This window comes from Aphelocoma coerulescens, chromosome 5, assembly GCF_041296385.1.
Source record: "Aphelocoma coerulescens isolate FSJ_1873_10779 chromosome 5, UR_Acoe_1.0, whole genome shotgun sequence".
Classification (NCBI taxonomy): Eukaryota; Metazoa; Chordata; class Aves; order Passeriformes; family Corvidae; genus Aphelocoma; species Aphelocoma coerulescens.
In genome coordinates this window covers 48534039-48559981 of record NC_091019.1, presented here as the reverse complement: position 1 = coordinate 48559981, position 25943 = coordinate 48534039, and the positions used below count along the sequence as shown (strand labels likewise).

The 25943-nt window shown below is 34.9% G+C and overlaps 2 long non-coding RNA genes across 3 annotated transcripts in view; one reads left to right on the top strand and one right to left on the bottom strand.

The window, feature by feature from the left end:
* Positions 1-1310: 1310 nt before the first annotated feature.
* Positions 1311-4491, top strand: LOC138111747 (uncharacterized). The gene is made up of 3 exons (XR_011151436.1): positions 1311-1400; positions 2662-2803; positions 4341-4491. It is a non-coding gene; the product is annotated as an uncharacterized lncRNA (long non-coding RNA).
* Positions 4492-4566: 75 nt separating this feature from the next.
* Positions 4567-25943, bottom strand: part of LOC138111748 (uncharacterized) — a 137062-nt gene continuing 115685 nt past the window's right edge. For both annotated transcript variants that reach the window (XR_011151437.1, XR_011151438.1), the window contains one exon: positions 4567-5955. This is a non-coding gene — a long non-coding RNA (uncharacterized lncRNA). The remainder of the gene's footprint in view (positions 5956-25943) is intronic.

Here is a 25943-nt window from a genome sequence, read left to right as displayed (position 1 = left end):
ATCACCTAGAGGCCAATAAACAGTGAAACTTGATTATGCTAGGCAATAGAAGATAATTTCCTTTCATAGAGTATTGATCACAAATTAACATTAACTGCACAGAATTTGGGACATCCTTAGTATCACCAAGATAAAAAAATGCCAGAAAGAATGAAGGAATCTCCCAATTTTTTTTTACTTTTTTTTTCAAGATGTACTTGTTAATGAAAGCTAAAATCCACGGAAAAAGGAGGGAAGGTAAGGAGCAGGGTTGTAGTCATGAAATAGATAAAAAGGAAATCTGGAGAAGAAACAAATAGATTGTAGATGAAAAGGAAGAGTTTCTAGGAAGCACCTCCAAGCCCTGATCAGAGAATGCCTTTCATTACTGCAGGAATAGGCAGGTCTCTGACCACCCAGCCAACATTAGAATTGCTCCTTATGCAGCAACTCCTCATACAGGCCCTATGAGTAGTTTGTCCCAATAGCCACAGCTTTAAAAAAGAGTCATGAAAACTGTCACCGATGCAATGTAACACCACAGGTATATTTGTGGCTTTAGAAAGAACCATGTTGTAGAAATGAATACCATTGTCATTTATTCCTTCTGTAGTTTATTATGTTGGCTAGGTGATTTCAGTTTTGGTTTATTTTTTTCTTTGACTTTTTATGCATCAAAGCTACTTTCTCATAGAACTGTGCTAAGGTGATTTCTGTATTTATTGCAATAGTGATGAGTGTGAGAGGGAGAAAGGGCTTGTTTATGACACTATAGATTTTCCCTTTTTCAGAAAAACTTTTCATCTTGCACTTCTGAGGTTTTGAGTAAAAAAAAAAAAAAAAAAAAAAAAAGTCTTCTAATGTTTTGGATTCAAGGTAAAAACAATACACTTTTATTTAGCTCCAGGACATGATCAGGCAATCCTTCACATCCATTCTCCTTTCTCTTCCTATCTAATTACCCTAGCACTAAAATATATCTTCATTTGTGTTTCTTCTGTTAGATAATACCAGAAGTGAAATCAAATTGAAGATTCATTTAAAGTAATCCCATAATCACATCAGGCCTCAAACTCATAAAGTCTGGGAAAATTCAGGAAGTCATTGATATAATTTTTATGTAATACAGACTGTCTTCAAGTTTCATTTTTTCCTCACTTTAGAAAGAAAGTATTGAAATTATTGCATCGTTGTGCAAGATCTAAAACTACATATTATGTACTGCATACTTATAATAAATACTGATTAGAATTAGACTCTTTGAAGTAAATCTAATAAATCACCTGAATGACATCACAACTGATTTGTTTTAGAGTCATTATGTGTAATTGGCTAATGGTATATTTACTCTTGTGCTATTGAATCACCCTCAGGGATAATTCCAGTAAGTCTTGCATCTCAAGAAGAATTTCTCTATAGAGGTAAATTATCTTTATTTTTCTAGTAAAGAACACTAACTAATTACTTTTATTTAAATTCATTTGTTAAGCAGTAAGTCTGACTTGAGGTCTCACTGCATTTTCAAGTGATGAATTTGATGTTCTCTGATGCCTTGAATTTCCCCCTTGAGCCAAGAAAGGGGATGAGAAAAGGAAATGAAGCCCTGAAATCCAGAGTTCATGAACTGCAGTATTAAAAACATATGTAGCATATGCAGAGAGGACCTCAGTCAGTGCCCTCTGGTTGCAAATTACTATAAAAGACTAAAATTTTTGTTAAAAAGGAAAAGTATGAACTTAACATACTCAAGGCATAGAAGACTTCTCTGGAAGTGTGGAAGGTAGCAGATACTGGGATTGTACTGTCTGATATGTAGTGATTCTCAGAAAAACAGTATAGAAGCTCTATAAAATGATCTTGCTTAATGCTATCATGTAAGAAGGGAAACACATATTACATATTCCAAATTATTTTTTCTTCTCTCTGAATAACTCTATATTTCACCTATGGATTTGCAGATGTACCTTTAAATACACATTTCTTACTGCTTATCAAAAATTTCAAAATTCTTTTTTAAAAGTGCATCTAATGGGGAGTTTTGCAGTTTATAAACTAACATTTACTGTGCAATAGACAAAAAAAAGGAAAAAAAGAGAAAACACTAAGAAATTCTTGTTTTTAAAGCAAAAAGAAAGGAAAAAGAAAAGACATGTTTACTGTTTGAAGATATCTTGCAGAAGTAGGTGCTTTAAAACCAATCCGCATCTTGTTTCAAAGTAATAATTAATAAGATAAAGACATTTAAATTAAATGTTTAGGAATAAAATAAATATTTAGGACCATGACATTAAGATTCAGAATTACCGGTTTCTGTTAATTAGTTTCCTTCAGTTGGTAGCTTTAGAGAGTTTTATTGGAAATGTGTGATTTTAATTAGGACACAAGACCTTTCTGAAGATTTTATTTATAAGTAAGCAGTAAAATTCATAGTAAGTGGACCACACATTCTAAATTGATTTGAGGATATCACTACCTTTGAAATTTATTTTCTTTCCTCATCCTAAAGGCTAACAAATTCATCTTGGAATTAAATTATCAATTTAGTAAAACAAGTTGCTGTAATTTTATTGCCATAACATTGCTATTCAGTAAAATATGGGGTTTATTCTAAAAAGCCTATTGCTTTCTACTTGGTTTCACATTGACAAGTACCCATCTTTTCCATTTTGTTTCTCTCTCTAGGCTGTTTAAACTAGTAGTGTGAAGTGAAAAACTGAGCTATTGGAACATCTCTTGACTTCAGTGGGGCTGGCAGAGCTTTTGGTTTTCAGGTGAAGGTTGGAATGTAATCATCAGCTGGAGTGGAGGAACAGAAACTGAAAAGGTAAAATTGCATTAATAAGGACAAAAGTCTTTCAGCCTGAGTTGCAAAGATGAATCAAAGCTTTTATCTCAAAGTAAAAAAAAATCCTTTGTGCCTTGGAAAAATAAGGCTGATGAGAACAGGACAGGAATCAGCTTCTTTAAAGGAGCCGTTCTTTGGACTTTAACAAGGTAAATACTGTGATTATTAGAAACTATGTCAAAGTGGTGAGATGTCCAATGGAACAAGAAAAAGTATTTACCATTAATTTCTCTGACTCATCTTTGATACTAAGTGCACAAAACAATAATTGATAAGAGTGGTTTGGGAAATTTTAAATTACTAGTGTATAGAGAATCAAGTTGGCAAAAGAACAGCATATAAAGCTGTCCTTAATTTCTAACAACCTATCTCAGTAATGGTTCTGGATGACTGCAGGGCCAGATAAATAAGAAGTACTAAGAATAATGTTTAACCAGATGGTCATTTGAGACAGTTATGCTGGTACAGTTTGGCCCACAAATTTGGTTTTGCTCTTGTTGACGTATGGAATTATTCTGTTTCTGAAATATATCTTTGTGACTTCCACAGTGCTAGCTTTTCTATACTCTTTTTTCATCAGGCTGAAAATTTGAAACTGTGGTGATGACAAGGACTTTTTTAAAGATGGAGAGGAGGTGGCTGCTTCTTTGAGGCCAGTGGTACTTGGATACATGCCTTCCTTAGGTTCCTAGTAGACTGGCCTTGCTTTGCAGTGAAATGTTGTGTCCCAATTCCTTGTCACTTGACCTAGGAAGGCCAGGTTTATGTTAGATGGATGTACGAGCTGGGCTGGGATGTCGGCAGTTAATGGAACTGCACTGTGGTGGTTGTAGCCGGCTAATGTGCCGCTTGATCAGACGTCATTGACACAGGATCACAAGAGAAGCTGATCTTGGGAAACTTTGCCTAAAGACAGTAACTCTTCTCTGCTTACTGGCAGTTTGAATAAGCCATGCATGCTTTAGTGTAATGCTACATGTTATAATATATGGGTGTATTCAGAATTGTTTTGACACTGACTCCAGAAATTAAAAATGCAATAAAGAGGCAGCTGATGCATTACACTTTGTTGGGATGAAAAACATCAGATACCATTAAGTTCTTTTAGCCCAAAATTAATGAAAATCCCTACTTGGTCAAATTCTGTTTCTGTAGTTTGTTTGGGGGTTTTTTTGTCTCCATTGGTAGAATTTTCTGACTGACAGAAAATCATTGTCTATTGAAAGAACAGATAATTGCAGTAATTGTAGTGCATAAAACATATCTCTATATAATTTAAGAAAGGTGTTTGAAACTGTATCAGTACATTAAAAGCAGCAAAAATATTCAAGGCTAATTACTAATGTAGTATCTCGTATATCTTTTTATTTTTGTTCACTTTAATGATGCAGAACTCTGGAGATCAATTCCTATTCTGCTATACACTAATCCTTGCCTATGCAAATGTAGGTAAATAATTGAAGACCATATAAAGTAAAATCACTGTTCATATAGGCTGTCTATTTCTCATATCTAGGAACTAAGGAAATCATCACTGAGAGCAACCTTCAAGAAATGTGAGATGAAAGAGAAGATTTACATACTTGAAACATCTCTTCTGGTTTTTCTTTATAGTCTCCCTTGAACACACTATAGCAATATGAATAAAATATATTTTAAATGTCTAACTAACCCTGACTTTTTCTATTTCCAATATATTTCCTTGCACTACCAAATAACAAACAAAACATTAGAAGCCCCTGATTCACTCATTTTTAGGTGATCTATGATGCAATTTGTAAGTCCTTACAAATTTTTTTCTCAGTAAGCACTATAAACAACTCAATTTTTTGAATATGCTTCACAGATAATATATTCAGGTTTGATTTATTTTATGAAGGTGGTATAGAAGCAAAACATACCTAGGAGGTACAAGAAAAAGTAGGACTTATTCTGTTAAAAGTAACCAAATCATCACTTTTTACACCACTCTAGTTTCTTATTTTAATAAAGAAGTGAAATTACAACAGAATTGGTTGCATTGCTCTTTTCAGTTCACTTCACTTCAATTTTCTACTGATAAAAAGATATTTCTATAACCATGAGGACAAAAAACTTGTTCACTATCTATTATTTATCCAAAGTCAGAGCCAGTGACAAGCCACTTTATATTTTATTTTTCCTTCCATGTCCAGGCACAGAATCCAAGCATAACCTGGATGTTTCTATCTGCTAGTTTCATATCAGAAGACATGCATAAAATGATAACTCAAAGTATACTTACAGTGCTTCTGCCAAAATTGCAGGTTTTATACACTTACTGTCAATATTTTCCCCGTACTTCTTCCTTGGCCAAATAAAGTCTGTGGTTCTGTAGTTCAGATTTTAAGGAAAGGTGGGACCATTGTATTTGGATATGGTTTTTTTTTAATTGAGGAATAAAATAATGGGATTATCATTCAGAAAATTAAATTACAGACAGGACCTCTTCTGTCTGGTATTTTGTGGGAAGCAATGGACTGGGCCAATGGTATTTCAGTCCTTGGTGTGACAGGTAACTGATATCACTGAAGTGTGAATAAAATCTCAGAAAAATGCCAGGATATAATACTATAAGCTAACATGCACATTTGGGGATTTAACTCAAAATTTAATTTGTCTGCTGAAGAAAAGCACTGTGCCCTCTGAAATAGTGAATTTAGGTGCTTCTCAGCAAATCAGCAAATGCTTAATGAGTATACAGAAAATTTTCTAAAGAGGGGCTCTTACACAGTGAGTTATTCCAACTCTGTATCTAAATCAGATCCATTCCTAATTTGTTCCTAGATTTGTGTAGGCTACTAAAAGTAGTAGCAGTAGAAGGAACCAAAGAAACTTGAGACTCTTGGGAGGGAAGGGGAAAGGGAGAGAGAAAGGGAAGATAAACTCACAAATTCAAACCCAAAATGACTGAGAGATAATAAGCACTGGAACCTTAAAAGTGAATTTTTTTCATTCATGTTCTTATTTATGTTGAAATCAGTAATGTCAGACACTCGATGAATGCACCTCTCTCTTTGTAAAGTTGTAATTAGTGCAGACAGATTCTTCCTATCCTCTTCTTCAAACCTTGTCTTCAAGTTTCTCAAGTTCAAAGATGCTGTCTTGTTCTCCTAAGCAAAGAATGAAGCAGAAGACATTTGTAAGAGGACAGCTTGTAAATTCCCAAGGAATTGCTGGGCATCATAATATTATCAAGGAATTAGTGTAAGTCAATTTTGGCACTCAGTCAGATGCTTTTTACTTTGAGAGCTGGCTTCACATTAGCCTTAGGGAATCACAAATGTCACAAGTGGGCTACAGTATAGCTTTCTTTCCCTTTTAAACAGTGTCCTATGTTAACCTGTCTGGCACATCTGGTAAATTTCAAAAGCAGAAGTAGAAAGGCAGTTGTATGTAGGAAAAATGTGAGAAAGAAATTCAGAAGCACCATTCTTCTTTTTACAGACAGAGAATATCACCAGAGCACAGTTGGTATTTTTCATTATTGAGAACATACAGCAGCTTAGTTTCACCAAGGCTAATTGATTTTCACAGCTGGTGCATGAAAGGCTAAAGATGATATGAAATTTGAAAAGGACTCTTGTCTGGCCCCTGAAGCTTCTGGCATCTGTGGAGACAGCAGAAAATCTTTGGAACTGGAGTTACTAATATATCCAACAATAATGTCAGGTCTCTGGGATATTTAAGATATTCATCAATCTGTCCATACTGCAGGTAGTTACAAGAAGCCATAGCCTTGCTCTTAAGAGAATCTCACACATCTCTCACATATTTAATTTCATTTTACTACCAAAATGTTGAATAGGTTTATGTCACATGTGACATAATTATCTACAGAAGGCAACATCTTACCGAATAAGCATTTTTTATTATTTGTTACAGGCAAAACAGATCATGCAGCCGAGACAAGTCTGCTATAGCTGATCAAAGGAAGGGTTTGTCTGAAAAAAAGAAAGTCCACTGTGGAAGGGATTAATCAAGTGCTGCTGTAAAAGTCATTCTTTAATAGCACTTAATCTTATTCAGGATATCAAATTTCTTCATGTGTGGTCAATCTTCCTTACCACTGATAAACAAATCCATGGGATGCACACATTTAGACTGTTGAGGTTTAAGCATGTACCCCAATCTCTTCCTGACTATTAAAGAGTTTTTTTAATTACCTTTAGATGTTTAAAACCATCTCTCTTGATCCATGTGGTATCAGCATGCAATTCTAATGAGAATAAAGATCTTTTACTTGTTAATTTATAAAAAAGGAAGGACAGATCTCAAACTGCCAAAATGTCTTCAGCTTGTAGCTATGCCATGTCTTCACATGAGGACCATAATTTAACAAGGTGTCACCTGCTCCATTTGATTGATTAGCAAATAAATCATAATGAATCTTACCCTTTCTCTCTTGGTAATTCGTTACTATGTTTCAACACGAAGCATTTCCTACTTTGAAAATTACTTTCCATAACAATTTAATATATTAATTAATACACATATTTCATGAAAACATCTTAGTCAAGGAAGTTCATTATAGTTGTTACAAGCTGCTTATTGAAACCACACAGAATGGCAATTGCTGATTTTGGGTGACCCTAGATTTTAGAATGACTGGTTAAGGAGACTTTTCTATGAAATTAATTCCTGAATTAACATACAGCCTCCTCCCCCCCACCCCACTCCATTTCAGCACCATAAGTTAAATTTTGAAGGCAGTGAGAAAGCTCTATAAGGTGTGATATTTGGACTTTGATATTTTGACACAGTAGAGATACAAACTGTCCTGTGAGCCTAGAAGCATCTTAGAATACAAAATATCTAAAACTCTTAACTGTAAAGTGAATGAGATCTTAAAAAAAAAAAAAAAATGTGACATACAAAATATCCCTATCTAGAGATGTAAATGTTTAGACAAAAGTTTATAAAATGTCCAGTAACTGAAATGTACCGGTTATTTTGTCATAGAAACACAACATGAATTTTCCATACAGGCACTTCTTTCCAAATATTTTGACTACTATTTGCAGAAACTCAGATAGTTTTTTACTAACCACTTCTTTCTTTCACATTGTAGGCAAATATGGCTAAACCTCACCTGTGAGGGGCACTCCATAGCAGGCTTCTCTTCCTCTTAGACAAAAAAATCAGATACAGTTTGATGGTGGCAGTATCAGGAATTTTGAGAATAACATTAGGATTTAGCCTGGATTACACCTCCTGGGACCCAGCGTAAATGTGTGAGATTAACTTTGTGCCATCTGGGGAGTCATCTGGTCCAATACTAAAAGGTGTTCCAGCTGAAATTGAGGAGACTAATTATTATACCTGAGTTACAATTCACAACAATAATGACTTGAGGGAATTTCAGATGATCATTTGGCTGGCACCTTTGTAATAAGGAATCCTGTATTCAGCTGGTGCTTCCCCAAGTTCACCCGACTCACAGCAAGTCTGATATCTAGTAAAGACCAATAACATACTGATGTATCATATCAGGGATCAGAAAAAAATTATATCTTGTTGCTATGGGAGATGAGGGGAAAGCCTCATAAACTCATTTTGACTGAAGGGAATGAGATAGAGAGTAAACAATCTTGGAAGGAAATAGTTTTCGTATTGGCAAATAAATGAAACAGTTTCTTCTTTCTCTGAGACACAGTGTCAGGTAGAGAGTCCATCACATGCAAAGCAGCAGTGAAGTTACATTTTTAAAAAGGTTTCTAAAGTTGAATTGTGTGGGAAAGGTGAATTTGAGATTGCAAACATTTTGAGACTATAAGGCTTGGAATAATAAATGACTGACTTCCTCTTTTCAACAAAGCTGTGCTTTTCTCTCACGCTCCATTTCCTTGCAGCTAATAAACTAATGAAATACCAGTGTCTTTATATTTCTGTGTCGTACAGATGTCCTTTCTCACTTTGTCTCCTCTTGAGGCTAATTTGTCTCTCTGATTATAGGATTATAAGAAAGTTACATTCACACTTGTTTCATCCCTTTCATTTCTCTCTTTGTCTATGATGAGAACACTTTTTTTAATTGACACCTAAGAAAAGATATCACAGAGACAATATAAAAAAGGGTTAGAGGACTTTAGACTTTGTCTCAATTGAAATGTCAGACAGGCAAGTTAATTACAAGCACATAAAATGAAAGACAATTGACCTTTTGAGGCCCAATAAATAGTTTTACAATTTTGGTTCTTTGATTTTCCCTTCCATCTCCTATTTAACAAGAGACTGTAGTTAGAGATGGTTCCTTGAAAGCAAATGATGGCTGTCAAATGAGACTATTTCTCCTATTAGGCTAGTCCATGTACACTAAGTAGATTTGGAAGGATAATAATGCCTGCAGAAAGAAAAATCCATTTAACATTATTTAAAAAAAAGGAGAGGAAAAGGGTGACCTATAATAGACACATTCTGTCATTAGAGTTTACCAATGCTGGCAGTCTTACACCTGCAGCTACTGTGCTGCTGAGTTTGGCAATACATAATCTCACATGAATGCACACATCTCTACAGAAATGTGAATGCTGCTACTCACAACAGGACTTTGTTTAGGAGAATAAATATAACTCTTTGACACCATAAATCTGAAACACACTGCTTTGCGAATATGCACAAATTATGAATATTCCACACATGAAGGCTAAAAGGAGTCCCTGATAGAGCCAGATGAAGACTCAAGGGATCAAAATTTTAATTTGATTACACATGGAGAATTTGAAGATTTTTATGAAATATAAAGGAAATGTTGCATGATACTATGACATACTTTTAATGCTTGAACTTTTTTTTTTTTTTTTTGACTGACTGACTGACTGATTGACTGACTAACTGAAAACCTGTTTTCCAATCAGTGCTGCGTGAATTGACCTACTATGCTATTAGGACAGAGACAAAAATATTAGTTTTCTTTCTCAGAACTACAACTTTTCCAAATTTGGCTCAATTTCATTAGCTTAGATTTAGAGGTAAAGTTTATACTACACTGAAAGAGCAATTCCAGAACAAACATTAACTGGAGACACCTTTTCTTTCCCATATTACGTCAAGGTGTCTATCTCACAGGTATCCTGTGGATGTCTGGCAATTCATGAAGGTGTTGGAAATCTCAAGTGCGGGGTTCCCCAGAAGTGTGGGGCTCCACAGGCTCTAAGGAATAGCCTTTGTCTATGTTCCAGTTATATCAGAAGCCATGCTCGTAGATCTGCAGTGTGAAAGGAACTGTGAGTTTAAAGTCATTGATGGGTAAATCATTAAAAAATGGCTAATGGATAGTAATTCTGGGAACATTTCTGACTCCAGTGGTGTAACTGTCTCAGAATCAGGTCAGTATGGAAGAGGTTTCAGAGGTACCAACACTGCCAACTGGCAGAAATGGCAAAGTAGAAATTGAAGGGAAATGCCCAGGAAGTTCCTACAGCATGTATTTTCTAAGTTGGTGATTAGCTCTTAACTGTGTTTTGCTATGTCTCTCTCAGCTCTCTCTGTCTGAGAATATAGAATATGCTGATGTTAAAGCTAAAAACAAAATTAGGAGCAGAAACCTTTACCAAAGTGAGTGAAATTCCTCCAGCATGTTGCCTTCTATTTTGCATTTACTAAGTGACATGCAGGCACCTCTTTTTTAGCTCATCATAACTGACAGTGGAATGATGAATCTTGAATAAATTCAAGCCACGTGGATTTCATTTTCCCCTATACTCTATGCATTCAGTAGCATCCAAACTGAGTTTAGGACAGTAAAGTTTTTCACACCATTTATTATGGAGAGAAGAGGACCACTGCCATTCTGGTGTGCGCTCATGTAAGAAATGAAAACTTACACTCTTTTAAGCACCATATCTGAGTTTGTATTGATTTAAGAGAATCTAATGTGATATAATTTATATGGTGATGCAGTTATTAAGAAGACTGCAGCAAGAAAATCAAACAGCATAAGAGCAGAGAGAGAGCTAATCCGTGCTGCTGTAATTAAGAGAGCAGTATATTATAATCATAAACATCCCTTTAAATAGTTATGTCAGGTCATAAAGAGAGCACCTGAGTTTGTTGCAACATGTCCTCACAAGGCAGATGTGACCCTGTCTATTTGGTGACAACCCAATGAAATCTGCTGGTAGGCATTACTGCAGCCTCCACGTTTTTACTGTTAGTTCACCTTCAGCTAGGAAGACACCATTACACAGATGGTAATTAATTCTGGACAGGTCAAAAGGAATTACTGTGACCAGAAGAGAGAAGTGGTCTGGATATCAGGGCTCTGTTTTAAGTTTCTCAGTACCACTGAATCATAGCAGGGATTAGCCATACATAAGCTATATGGGGTACCTCTTGAAGCACTATACTTCCACAATAGCAATAATTATTGATACACCAATAATTCAGGTTATTAAACATAATGCTTTGAAACCTTTGGTAAGTTAAAAAAAAAAAAATCTGAATACGTTTAATACTACTTAATAGCACAGGGTTGTTTGGTTATAGTTTTTTGTGGGTTTATTTTTGGTTGGCTGGTTGTTTTCATTGTTTGGATTTTTTTTTGTAAAACATCTCTGATTGGTTTTTTTACCTTTATTTCAGCTATAAATCTTAGCTAAACTTTTTCCTAATGCCTACTGTCCTCCACATCTCCTTATTAACACATCTCTCTGTCACTGTAACCATCACTGGGGCACTGAGAAAAGGACCAGGCATGTCAGCTGTGAACTTCAAGTGTCAGTATCTTTTGATTATAATACAAAGAAGGTGTTTTGGGGTTTTTTCCATCTTCATGCTGATATCTAGCTGGCCTACTTATCTCACCATCACGTGGAACAAGGCACTAGTTAGTTTTAAATAGCAAAATAGGATTTTATATAACTACATATGAGCTGCTAGAGATTTTATAATTAAGGTAGAAAAATACAGAAATGTAGCTCCCAAACAGAGCATATAAGCTAATTCCAAACTTTTTTAGTAATGTGACTGTTGACATATTAATATTAATTATCAAAAATGACACCCTAATTCTCAATTCTTCACTAAATCCCATTTGTTGCAATCAGATGCATTCTTGGACTTCAGAAAGAAAGAAAGTAGGGATATATTTTAAAACTTTCCCTTTTTTGAATGGTTTTATACTCATAAAGATATAAGCCAGTGCTTTTACCAGCAAGAGAAATTGTGGAAGAAGATAAAGGGAAGACCTCAAAAGAATTTAAAAACTTCTCTTATCCATCTCCTTGCTAAATAGAGGTCCAGTTTACAAGTCATAAAAAAAGGTAAAAAATATATTTGTGAAACTCTGATCTAAAGACTGTCATGTTCTCACTCAGTCACTTGAAGCACCTCTGGAACACAGTACTGAATTGTTTCTTGCAGCTTTGTCTTTTTAATAGAGAATTCTTTAGTGTTCGAAAACTTATACCCTGATACTCTAAAACATTTAGTAAGCCACACACCCTGTGTGCTCATGGTCCTTCATTAAGTCTGAAATATCAAATGTTTGTTAACAGATTTTCTATCCTGTACCACACTGGGTTTTTTCCTCATTGTTAGGTTCTTTGCTTTTCTATTTTCCCTTTAAATAAAGAGCCATCAAATTCTATTAATTAAATGACTAGATAAAAAATACCTCAGAGTATATAAACACGCTAATGTATGCCAAACTGACTTTGCCACAGAGAAAATAAATCAAGACAAATCCCGTGGAGAAAATAAGAAAAAATATTACCAAACATTAGTGGAAAAAAAAGAAAAAAAAATCCACAGTATGATAATACAGTAGATAGAAGTAAAATGTTGGAATGTTTTGGGAAAGAAAAAAATTGTCTAATTGTCTTCATGCACAACGTGTTACTGCAGATCTGAGAAGTCAAATTTCATTCCTTGGATTGAAAAAACTCACCTTTGAAAAATAGCTTTAAAAGTAAAACAAACCCCTATTAGGCTCAAAGTCTTACATTTTGCTATTACAATACAAATTTACCTAAATTTAAAAGAAAATAATTAACATGGAAACAATTCTAGTGAATCTGAAAATTTACTTGGAATAATTTGGCATATGATCTTCGCCAAATGCATGAATTGCCACACAAAAAAAGCCAACCTACTTCAAACCACTGGTAAAACATGAGTCAATGCCACCATGTTCTGTCATAAAAGAGCCTCTTGATTAACAAAGTAAAAAAATGTTATGGCCCATTTTCAATAAAGCAGAAGAAAACAGCCAAAAGAAGAATCTTATTTTGCTCAAACACTGACAATCCTTAAGAGAACTCTTGAAATATGACTGTAAAACTGTCATGAGGTCTGGGCACATTTGTTCTCTTTCTACTTGGGATTGCACACAAACCTGACATTGTGATTCCATCATTAGATGATGTGGCAAGATCTGCTACTCCAGATCTTTAGGTTCTAGGTCTTTGTGGACACTGCTTAATCCAGACCTCAAAAATTCCATTTTCCCACTCATTTGCACTCTTTTGATCAGAAAACAGTAATCACGACAAATTGCCCTCTAGCTTTACCTAACTAACAACTAGCAGAAAAATATGAACAGTGCCATCAAATTACTACAGTTTGTAATTTGCACTGTGACCCAAACTGTGAAAAGGGATGTACATGGGTTTCCACTTAATTTGGGAAGTTTATCTTGCCTAAAGCTGTCCAGCTGTATTGTCTGTGAGAGAGGAAAAAGTGTATTCTCAGCACGAGTTATTCACAATGTCAAATTTTACTAAAGACTAGGAAAAATGTAATTCTTACCAGATTCATATGCTCAGTTAAAGACTACAGGGAAGTTTTCAATTTTTCTTGACCTGATTGCATGCTTGTAGCGTGAAGTATAAACTCTTGTCTGCACTAGGATTTTGTTTCAAGCTAACTAACTCAAGAATACACATTTTTATAACTGATGGCAAGGCTTTTGATTGCATGAAGTATACAAGAAAGTGTTGCAAATGTTTCCACCAAGAAGGTGATTTTTGGAGTGTGGTACTTGGCACACCAAAAGTATGTAAAACCATAGTAGGAGTTCTACAGATCAATCAGAGTTATATTACATAGTAAAACGTACAACATTTCAAATTACAGTTATTTGCTAAAGTGTGCCCTGAGACTTAGATTTGACACTCATCCATGAAACAATAATAAGATAAAAAAGTGGTCTCATCTGGCACTGTAATTTCTAATAGTAGTCTTATCATGAACATATGCATATAATGATAAGCTACAGGTCAATAATTTATTCCAATTTTATTTTTCTACTAGTTACTATGGGACTAGCCTGATCAGATCTAAAGATGATGCTACTACTTATTTAGACAAATAAAACCCTAATTTGAAACCAGTAAGCAAAGTAGGAAAGCAAATTAGAGAAGGAAAATCAGATCAGTGTAAACAAAAATGTAATTTCAAAGTTTAATTAGTTAGGACATTCTTTTTAGGAAGTCACACAATCTATATTACTAAAGGCATGATTGTTAATAGTAGGCATTCAGGCTATCCTTAACAGAAACTCTCAGGGTTACCTAGACTGCAAAAATGCAAAGCTCAGCAAAGCTGTGCATTTAGGGCATAGAAATGAGTGCTCCTTCCCTTGGGAGACCAAATCCTGGCCCTATAGCAAGAAAGACAAAATTGACAAGTTCATATGTGACAACTGCAAGACATCAGTGTTCCTATTTGGCAGCCTGAAGCGGGAGTATCTGAGTTATTTCAACTGTTAGCAGGGTTTCAAGCAAATTATACCAAGATGCTTTGCATAAACAAAGAAAATTGCTCACAATAGCAGGAAGAGTAGGAACATTCCCCTTTATCTTCCCTCACCATAGACTGTTCCTAAAACCACTGTATTTCTTTCTTGTCACTTCACAAAGTGAGATAATGAAAACAAACAAGCAAACAACAAAAAGACACACATAATAATCTGTAGTCTGTAGTATTCTTTTCAGACAAAATCTGAACCTTTCTCTCTTCATTTTTATGCTATCAAGAAATACTGCATTGACTGTTCAGTCAGCCTTTAAAGTGACATCAATCAGTTTATACTTGATTCTTCAAGGCTTGATCAAAGAGCATAATTATGCTATTTCTGAGCATTTTGAAGTTTCCTTTTGCTTAAGTATGTTCAACAGCATAAAACTTGATGCTAGATATATTAAGACATGATAAAATCATCTGAAATTACACTATAGGCCTAGTTTTTTATTTACTTTCCACATATACTCGAGTGATCACATTTAACAAGCTGTATATATAAAAATCATGTTAAAACATAAACATGTAAAAAATTTCAGTTAGATTATGCAATACCACAGCAGCACATGGAAATTTCAGATGAACTAAGTATTGTAGGATCTTATAAGGTCTCTGTTCAGTGAATATTTTCCTTACAATTAGAATAAATAGAATTATTCTTCATCTATGTTTAAGAATGCTGAGCTGTAGAGATATTAAAAGACCTGTCTGAGATCAAACAATGTACATGTAGTATTCGCTGGAGGATTCAGGTATGTAATTTAAGATTATCTGTCTTTTCAAAAAGTGGACAGAGAAAGCATACTTATAATGGTTTACAACACTTTCTTCTTTAGCTTTCATATATAAGATCAGTTAGAAATTTCCCAGTATAAAGTGCCTGTGTTGGAATTTATGAATGACATTTATAATGTTAGTAGATAAGTGGTAAAAGTTGTCTCCTTCTCTATAATTTCCTGACAATATATTCATGGGGTTTGATTTTTTTTTTTTTTTGGTCTTTCTGAAGTTCACAAAACAGTTCTGGATAATGCGGGAGTTTTTTTGTTTTTCTTTGCATTTCATTTTCATGCATAATGGCATATGAAATATATGTCATAAAGACTGTTCTGTATTAACACATTATTGCAACCATGGGAAAGAGGACAAGTTGACCATGGTTATACCACAGAGAGTTATATTCCTGATTTGATCCATGTTTGGATTTAGCTAACTCATCTGTTCCCCACATTTATTTCAAGTAGTCAAAGCTATGCATCTTCATTCTCATTTTGGACTATATTCCTCTATTCTTCAGTTGTAACAGTAATGGAATGCAGATCACAAGAGGTGTGGAGAGACCAGTGTGTCACCAAGGGTTTGCAGTGTAAGTACTGTCGTTACATGGTACAGGTGAGCCTGAATGTGGTGTTTTCAAGAGTGCCACTTTCAGGAGAGAAATATGGCAGTATCAGTATGTGGGAGTATTCAAACTAAGAAACCATGGAGGAATGAAAACAGACAAATTTTTGTTGCTCTTGGAGTTCAGAGCACTGTGTGCAGCATTCTGCTGCAGCTTAGCCTGAGTGAGCAGGTTTCTTTGCATGCTGTCTATCAATAGTATTTTTAGCAAATTTTCTTTTCAGATGTCTCTTTGAAGAAGATCAGACTACAGTTTCTCTTATTTCTCTAAGTGGTCTGTCTCCCTACTTTACTTGAATCCTTCTTCTTAACTCTTCTTGAAATAGCTTGCACAAAGTATTTGTCAAGACTCATTCATTAAGATCCATCAAGTGCTAGAGGTCCAACAAGGTACATCTGAAACTTGTAGTACAATCATAGCAGGGCAGAGCAAGCCTCAGGTTAGCAGAAGAATATGGTTCTGTTGATGAAGACATTGGGAGAGTCCAAGTGACAAAACTGATAGAAGAACCTGTGATGTAAGCAAGATGGATCAGATCCTACTAAAGCAACAGGAATAAAATACTGCTACACATTTTTCCTGCTTTTTTTTTCCTTATGAATTTTACTCCTGCTGAACTGAACACCTGAAACTCATTTCAGTATGTCTGCTCTTAGAATTCACTTTGCAAACATGTGTCTACTCTTAGGTAAGAATGATTTTTATACGTCAGACTCTGAACAGAAGTTGTTTAGGCATTTGTGCACTATCAATTTTTAAAGCACATCTGAAACATGAAATGGGGTAAAATGGGGCATATACTGGGTACTGATCTTGAATCTTTCTTTACAATGACATATTAGCTAGTCTGATATCTTACTGCTAAACTATCTATGCTCTTAAACAAGCATTATTCAGTTCTGGATTTATATTTCCCATCTAAATACACTTAAATACAATCACAGTCTCTTGATAAGTTAAGGCATGAAAACATTCAATGCACATGATGTTGCTTGTGAAGCAGTGATGGAAGGATAAAATGGGTCAAATCACCTCAACATTTCTTAATCATGCTGCCAAAGCTGCGCAAGTTCTATGGGGGCTTCTTCCCAAGGAGAGAAACATAGAGAGTTTTCAAATAATAACAAAAGAAACCATCAAAGTTCAAGACATTGCATCATATTTCCCAAAAAAAAGATGTTATGCTTTATGATCATTTCTCCACTTTTTGAGTGGAACTTGCAATCTGAAAGCATGACACAGCCACAGGATTAACCTCCCATAACCAAAATTTATTAATTTTTCAAGCTAAAGAATACATGTTAAGCAAATGTGGACTCAATCATATAAGAAGAATTTCCCCATGGTGGAATCTATTAGATTGTGAAATAGTTTCTCAAAGGAAATCGTGGAATCCTAATAGCTGGTGATAGTTTAAACTGTGGGGAAAGAAACTTTCACTGTTTAAGAAGGCTGGAAAATCAGTTTAAACATTGTTTCTGGACTCTAATTTATGTGTAGTAAGGGGGAAGAGATTCTATGTTCTACTGGTGTGACAAATTGACTTATCAGCTTGAAAATTCAGTGTGCAAAAGGTGAGTAAACTAGGTAAACCGCAGCAAAGGCAAATTTGGATACTTTATAGTGCATGTTTTTTTAGCATAAATGTTTCATAGCAGTTAGCTGCAGACAGACAAAAAAATGAAAGTGTATATTGGGTGAAACACTGAGGGTGCAAAATCTCCTAAAGTAGAACAGTAAAGATCTTTAATTGACAATCCTACTTCACTTAACAAAGAATTCAGTATTTTTCTTATTCTTCCCCTTTCCCCCTTCTTTATATTCCCTGGATGTTTAATGCCTTACATAGAGGCCGGGTGAGCATATGTTCCTGGTTAAGGACCATTGTTTATGAAATTTTTCCAGGTTTCAGATGTCTTTGTGGCAAGCAGAACACCCAGGCCCCTAGCTGGTAGCAATTGGAGCCATTCAGAAGTATGTAAACATTAGAGTGAGGAATTTATGAGTCTACAATTCAGCTGTATGGAACATTTCTCAATGTGGATTTTTTTTCTTTGTGTCTTTTGTGTGTGTAAATAGATTCCTTGACTTCAAACACAGCTGAGCAGTACCTAGGTGTAGATAGAAAGGAACAACATCTGGAAATAATAACTACTTAGCCATTAGTCTAATGCCTATAGAAGTGCTAAAATAATATTCACATTTAAATTCAGAAAGTTGTTCCAAATTAATAACCCACATGATCCTGAGCTAAGCAAATAAATAGGATAAAAGGTGGGAGCAGATATAATTAGGGGACTGTAACAGAAATTTCCAGTTGCTGACTGAATCTCTAAAAAGATAAGAAAATGAAGATTCCTGATCAGTTAAAGATTCTCTGGAAATTAGGCTGGCAATTGAAATTATATTAACAGCTAAATGATTATGCACACAGAAGATGCCTTTATTTGGGAACAGAATGTAGCATCTAGTATTGCAGAAGAATATGGGTAATTTTACCATGACTGTAAGGTTTATTTATGAAAAATGTCTTATTCTGAATGGTGGAGGAAAAAGGCCCATGATCAAAGTTCCTTTCAGCCTGCCCTACCACTTCCCTGTTGCTGAATGTACTGAACATTTTAAACCTATCTGTGTGGCTTACTGGCACAGAAAGCAGCATTTGTTAGGATGTGTAAGTATTACCCAGTGGATAGATGTTTTGTCATCATCCCTGAGAAAAAACTAATTCTCAAAGCTGCACAAGTAAACCAATGGTGACTGCAGAGAATGAGGCAGTCAGCTTCATCATTTCATTCGTAAGTGGTAAGATAAAAGTTTTAAAAAGGATCAATCACTGATTTCAGTGACTTTAGTCTCAATATGAAAAGTACACAGCAGTACTTTGACTCACATGTCTTTGGACCCTTAGAATTTAGTTATAACATTCTGGTATAGCTCTGGGTTAAAGAGAATATCTCTTATGTGTTATTGTATTTAATGTGCTTATTGCTGTCATTCTTTCATTCTACAGTTTCCTGTAGACTAAAGCCTTTCCTGTTCTTCATTTTGTTTCCTGAAATGTATACTGAGAAATGGAGGGGAAAAAAAGTATTGTATGTACTTAACACGTATTTCTCAAAACCATTGGATAATAGGTTCAAGGTGTTGTCATACATTGCATATGTAATGTGCCTGAAAAAGTCAAAACATGGGGTTACTTATTTCCTTAATATCCCAATGTAGACCAAAGCCAATGTAGACCAAAGGCTAATACACACAGTGAAACTTCTCAGTGGAAAAAAATATAATAGTGCATGAAAAGGACAAAAGAGAAACATTTGCTTTACTGTAAAAATTAATCTAAGGTTTTAAATTCTAAATTCTGAACAAGATAAAAAAATAGGTTTTTATCAAGATGCAGTTTGTTCTCAGACCAACATTTTAGGACAGTCTAAAACTAGTGCCAAATAATTTACAGGTGTTCATTGAGCAATATTTGATTTAAAATTCAAACAAATAGTGTGTTGCTAATAAGAATTTATCCTGGTCACGTTTTAAACCGAGACAGAACTGAAAAAAAAAAACAAAGAAGAAAACATATGTTGTCAGAGATTTACAATTCTGAAAATAAAGTTATAAACATCCCCTTCCATGTGTGAAGATAGTGACAATATCCATGAAATGTCTCTTTGCTAGTAGTAGGTCCGCTGGAAATTTTCACTGTGGCAGAAGAGATTCATCTGATGCTGAATTTCCAAGACTAAAGGTCTCTGTCAGTTCTTTCCTAATGCAGGTTTTTGTGGAAACTTATTGAGGTGTCCATATATGCTTCTATGAAATTTTGTCAGCAAAAAAGCTTGGAAAGTGTCACCCTCCATTAATTCAAACCATTATTTACCTGCCTAACCACAGCAGGGATATGGTGAAAGGCCTGTCTATGTGTATCCATGCCATCTAAGACTGCAGCATTGTAATTTGTTGTAGGCTGAAATGTGGCATGGGATTTAAGGTGCACTTTTCTTTTTTCTCAAGTTTTGAAAAGTCATTAGCACCTGTTGACATTTCTTCTTCTTTCTTTCCCCTAAACAAATACACAAATAAACAAAAACCCAAACCAAACCCCACAGAACTAAAAAGTAAATTACTCCCGGTGTTGGTTGGGGCCAAGAAAACCATTCTGTTTTGGTTTTTTATTTTTCTAATGTTAGAGGGTTTTTTTCCTTTGGGAAATTGTAGAGGGACATGAGCAACATGGATTAAATTCTGTAAATATTTTAACTTTCATGTTAACCATAACTTTAACAAGAGGTAATTCTATACAAGGGAACCTGAGATAAGACACAGATTAGCTCAATGTACAGCAGTACCATACTTAGAATTTGGGAAATGCTTCCTAATATGTGGGTGGAAAATCATTTGAAATGTCTATATTTTAACCCCTGCATGTGGACAAGAGGTGTATATCTAAGTATGAATTAACCCTTTCTCTAGACCAATCTCATGAACTGTTAATGTATTGTTAGCATCTTCTGGTCCTGAACAATTTACCAAAATGTTCAAAGTGTCACTGACCACTTATGTTTCTGAAACTCTTTTGTGAGTTTATCTTGGCATATGTCTTATTTATTTATTCATGTGTAGTCTTAGAAGTGTGTAAAATACAACACAAAAAAATTCAGTGCTTTGGCTTTTTTACGCAAAAAGCTGTTCAATCACCTGGACCCTCCACCTTTGAAAATATTCTTGGTTCAGAAACGTGTCATTGAAGCACAATGGAATTTTACAACAAATGCAGGAAGGCACTGTATCAGTAGTCTCAGTAGCAATTCACAGGGAAAAATTAAAAAGGAACATTTTCTTTCTTGTATGGCCTGCCTTACTGTAGTACGCATAAATATTCCTTAAATATATTAAAGAACAAGAATAGTGATGTTTGAAAACACATATATATCTGGGAGTTGCTACTTATATTTCTGAAAACAGACTCTTTTAGTAACAAATGCAGTAACCTACTTATTTGTGTTTCCTTATTAATTTTGGGATGGAGAAGGAGAAATGTCTGTTATTCACCAGATGATGAAAAGAGGATAACCAAAGTATGCCAGAAGAATTACTCTGATTCACAAATTCCTATTCATTGAAATAACAATACTACTAATAGGAAAATCATAAATTTATTGATTCTACAGGAGAACTTCCTGTTGTTCAGGCAAACTTTATCCTCAGTCAGGAAGCCTTAGCTTTGCCTGAGTTCCTGTGTTTGGTTCTAGGTTCTTTTGTGATGTCCAACTGAGGAAACAATATATTGATATGCTATTTAAAGTTTATATTTCTCATTCCCTTGAAATTCAACCTTAATCAGACTCAAGCAATTTACTTGGCATTGCACATGCCTGAAAACAGTAAAATATCTTTCTCTCCATAAATAATGAAAAAATATGTAATTGTCCAAATTTCTAAGTGGAAATCAGAACTGAAATAGTACTTCATCATAACTACAGACAGATGCATGCTTAAGTGTAACTTTTTAAGTCTCTAAGGTATAATTATCATAAGCTTATTAGCTGTCTATATGAATACCTAAGAGAATAAAGTATTATTAGCTTCTCTCTTCTCAAGAACTTAACCTAATGGACCAGAAAAGTATCTGACCTAGAGCACTATTTATTGGGCATATCCTTTCTCTCTGAGGCTGCTCCTGAGCTCGAGGCCAAACCAAAAGATCCTTGCTGAGTTTACATCTGCCCCTTATGCAGACACGACTTTCACGTACTTTAATGGGAGTTTTGCTTGATTTGATTCTCTGACACTTATATGATGCAGAGGAGTAGATTGCAGAGGAGGTGTTAGTAATGGCCTTTAAAACTGTCAAGAGCCCAAAGGACAGTGATGCTATCTCAAGGAGGGCTTTTGTGCAGGAGTCATTTTATTTAGTGCTCTGTATGACTGTGAGTGCATGAACTCACTCTCTCTTCCATATGCACACAAGAGAAACTCCTCAAAATGGTCTGTGTTTTCCTCCCTTGTGCTGTGGTGTATGCATCTGTCTTCCCACTTTGTGTTTTGCTCATGATAGACAACAAAATGATGTTGTCAAATGAAACAAAACGCCTCACTACAGCAGTGTCCTCTGTGTTGGACTGTACAATTAGACTTGTAGCTTTAAGTAGGGACTTTTCCTTCTTGTGTAATCCCATAATGTTGACCATAAATTCAGATTACAATTCAGTGGTAAGTAATAGTCAGACCTATTCAATGATTACAGTACTTCTAGCCCTCAAGAAGTAATATTACATTCTGAAATAAAAGTCAGTAAATACCTGTCAGTAGTTACCTGCATATTATATACAAATGGTCTTAGTTATTCTTATATTCACAGTCATATGTTCCCAACAAAAGTATAAATTGCTATGTGATTATATTTGAGGGTGATGGAACCAGTGAGACATGTGGGAAGGAACTCTTACTCCAAGTTCTGTTAGCATCCATGGAAATGAACACTTTTTTCTGTTTGACAAAGGATTGCTCAAATAATGTAATCCTATTTCTCTAAGGTTCAGTTATAGGTCACTGGATGAAGTGGGTCTTGGATTTTAGTCCCTGTAATTTATATGTTGGCATTACATAAAAATATTCATGTTTCCAGAATTTCCAATATATTTTTACAAATAATTTTTCTTGTATATACTGTGTTTATGTGTCATTTTGTCTTTGTCTTAATGATAGACAACTGGGTCTAATGAATTAAAATTTTGAAAAAATGGTATTTGCAATGAAAAGTAGCTTTAAAAAACAAAACCCCCCAAACTTCACAAATAAAAAAACTCAAACACACCTGTTTGAGACAGAATTTGTTCTCTGTAAACAATGAATTCTCCTAAGTGCTTGGAGCCTCTTTTATTTATAATAGACAAAGCAGTGAAGTACTCCAAGCAGTAGCCCACCACTACAGAAATTATAACAGGTTATGATACAAAAGGTCTCTTCTTGATCCTATTTTCTCTAAAAACACAGTAGACTCTTTACATATGTCCTTGCTTTCTTCAAACCACCTAGACGAAAATTAATAAACTGATGTCTTTTTTTCTTTTCTTGATACAAGAATATTAGTAAATGCCTGTGAAGGGCTGTGGTGAAGTTTTGGTGTGAAGCTGGGCTTCAATTGCCCATGTAAATTACCTGGACTGTTTTTGAGCAAATGGCTTAAACATATTTTGCCAACTGCAATGTTTAAACCCTTTCCTCTTCTTCTTTACCTGAGAGTTTTCTTTTAAGCATTTTAACCTCTCTATGTGGGCTAGGAAATCACTGTCATCATTGTTTTATCACTCTCCTTTAGACAAAAGCAAATCAAGAAGTGTGTGTAAATTAGCTAAATGAATGGAAAGCTTATTTCTGCTAATGCAAGAAGCCTGAATAGCCCATATATAAAGTTTCCAGTTGAGTGCTGCAGGGACCATGTTTCAAACCATTGAGTTGCTATAAAAGAGCTTTAAATTAAAAAAAAAATGTAGAGAATGTGCTCTATTGCACTATTTTAATGGTATGTCTAAAAGAAAAAAAAAGATTATTTTATTATTGAAAAGAACAAAGACAATATAATTCAAATGGAAATTATTGATGTCTTTCAAGTTTTATGTAGTATGATAGTGAAGGAGGCAATGGCATACTAGCAAAAGAAAACCTTTTCAGAGCTCTGCATGGCTGCAGGGATTTTATCTGCTCTGACATCTTTGATAATTTGACAGCTGCCTTTATTATTAAAAAAGTCTAGCATCTGTAAGTTTAATCTGTATCTTGTATGCAAGCTGAACAGAACATGATCTTACCCTAATTCCACTAGAATGACAAACCTGAATTTTGTAACCCACTGGCACACTCAAGTGTATCTGTTCCAATGGCTACTGAAGGTTCTTTTTCAAAATATAAAATGATAAAATAAATAACATGCACACAATGTTTTCTTGCCTTAAAAATACACATTTTTGGGTATATTAGGCTTTGGGTTTGGATTTTATGTTTGTTCTCCCTAGACATTGGTCAGGAAGTGGTCAGATTGATCACAACATTAGTGTCTCAGTATCGTAGCACAACAATGTTGGTATTGTGAGCAAGAGACCAGGTAATTTTGTATTGGATCCACTTTCCACCTGTATACCTGTGAAAAAAAGACAAATGAACAAAAAAAAAAAAAAAACAACACAAAAACCCCCAAAAACACAAAGGTAAAATTAAGGTGAAAAAGAAGCTACACTTTGTTTTAAATATTAGGATGGTTCACATACAAGGGCAATAGGGAACCCAAAATGCCTACTGTGTCTATGAACACAAGATAATTTCTTGTTTATATCAAGAATTTGGCAGTCCAGACGAAGACTTTTAACAAAATCATGAGAGAACTCAGTGTTTAATGATTGCAGCAAGTGTATACCCAGGCCTCATCAAATCTACTTTCATCTGTAAATTTATTTCAGATGGAACTGAAGGATTTTTAAACTTTCTGTCATTCCTGGACTACTGTCATCCTAATTAAAGCTGCTTTTCAGTGGGTTGCCAGAACTCTGAAAGCCTGGACAAGGGGGTATAATTTCCTCAATAAATATACATTAAAACTATGTTTTCTGGAAATGTCAATCTAACTTTCAGGCACAAGTCAAAACACAGCCGCACAGTATTTTCTGAAAAATGCCAAACAGTGAGAAGATATCAGAGCTATGATTGTCCTTATGTGTCCTATGCAGAGACCACATGGCAGAAACTTAGGCAGGTATTGCAGGAATTCACAAAGGAATTTTGAGGTGATCAGAAGAGGGCTACATGCATTAATTAAAAACATAAGAATATATGATGTCAAACAAACAGTCCATCCAGCCTAGAGCCCAATCATTGACACAGGCAGCAGATGTTTAGAGAAAGAACACCAATTTAACTGCTTTTTGCAGTCCAAACTCTGTCAATGGCCACAGGATGTTGTTAAATGGTAGCTTTTACTTAGACGTTTTAGTAAATGAACATCTAATTCTTTTTCAACTTACTGAGTGCCTCTATTTACATAGTGCAGTAAGCTCTGTAAATTTACTACTTGCTGTTTTAAGAAAGGCTGTGTTTTATCTGCTTGAAAAGAAACTCCATCTAGTTTGAAGAACCTTTATTTCTAACATTGCAGTTTGGTTAATACAACAGCTTCTTATTAGTTTTCATGATTAATAATATCCCAAATCAGTGTTCTTCACCACAAAAGAGATTAGTAGCAGCCACAGATTTGCAGACTCATTGTTCATTTCTTCTCCAGGTCTCTCAAATCATGAAAAGAACTCAGCACCTACCCTATGGGACCCCATTGCATATTCTTCCCCATCCTGGAAAACAACTGTTAGATCCAATCCTATGCTATGCTATGTTATGCTATGCCATCCTACACTACCCCTTCTATCATTTAGCTGACTTTCAGTGCTTAAAGGAAGCTTTTCACAACTTATTTTCTTTAGCAGCCATTGGTGAACCTTTAAAAAAATCAAAATACATTGGTTCAACTATCTCTTGTTCATACTCATGCTTATTGTCATTCTTCCAGAACTGCAGCAGGCCAGTGAGGAAAGCTTTCCCTTTACAGAAGATATGCTGACTCTTTCCCAAAAAACTCTGTTTATTGATATGTTAAAGATCTTATTTTTCTCATATAGACTCAGACTCATTGCTCCTGTAATTCCCACTATCCTAGCTAGATGTCTTATCACAGATAGACAATCTTGACAGTCTTCCTGTACCATATGTGTGATGGCCCCACAACGATGTTACACACCATGGTGAAATATCATCTGGTACTGCTGACTTATGAACACCTTATTTATATATTTTATCTAATATATCCTGTATATTTTTAGAAGTGATTGAATTCCTTTGACCTATATGCTACAAAAGGGCTTTAGATGTGGGAACATATTCAATGTCTTCCACAGTAAGGACCAATTCAAT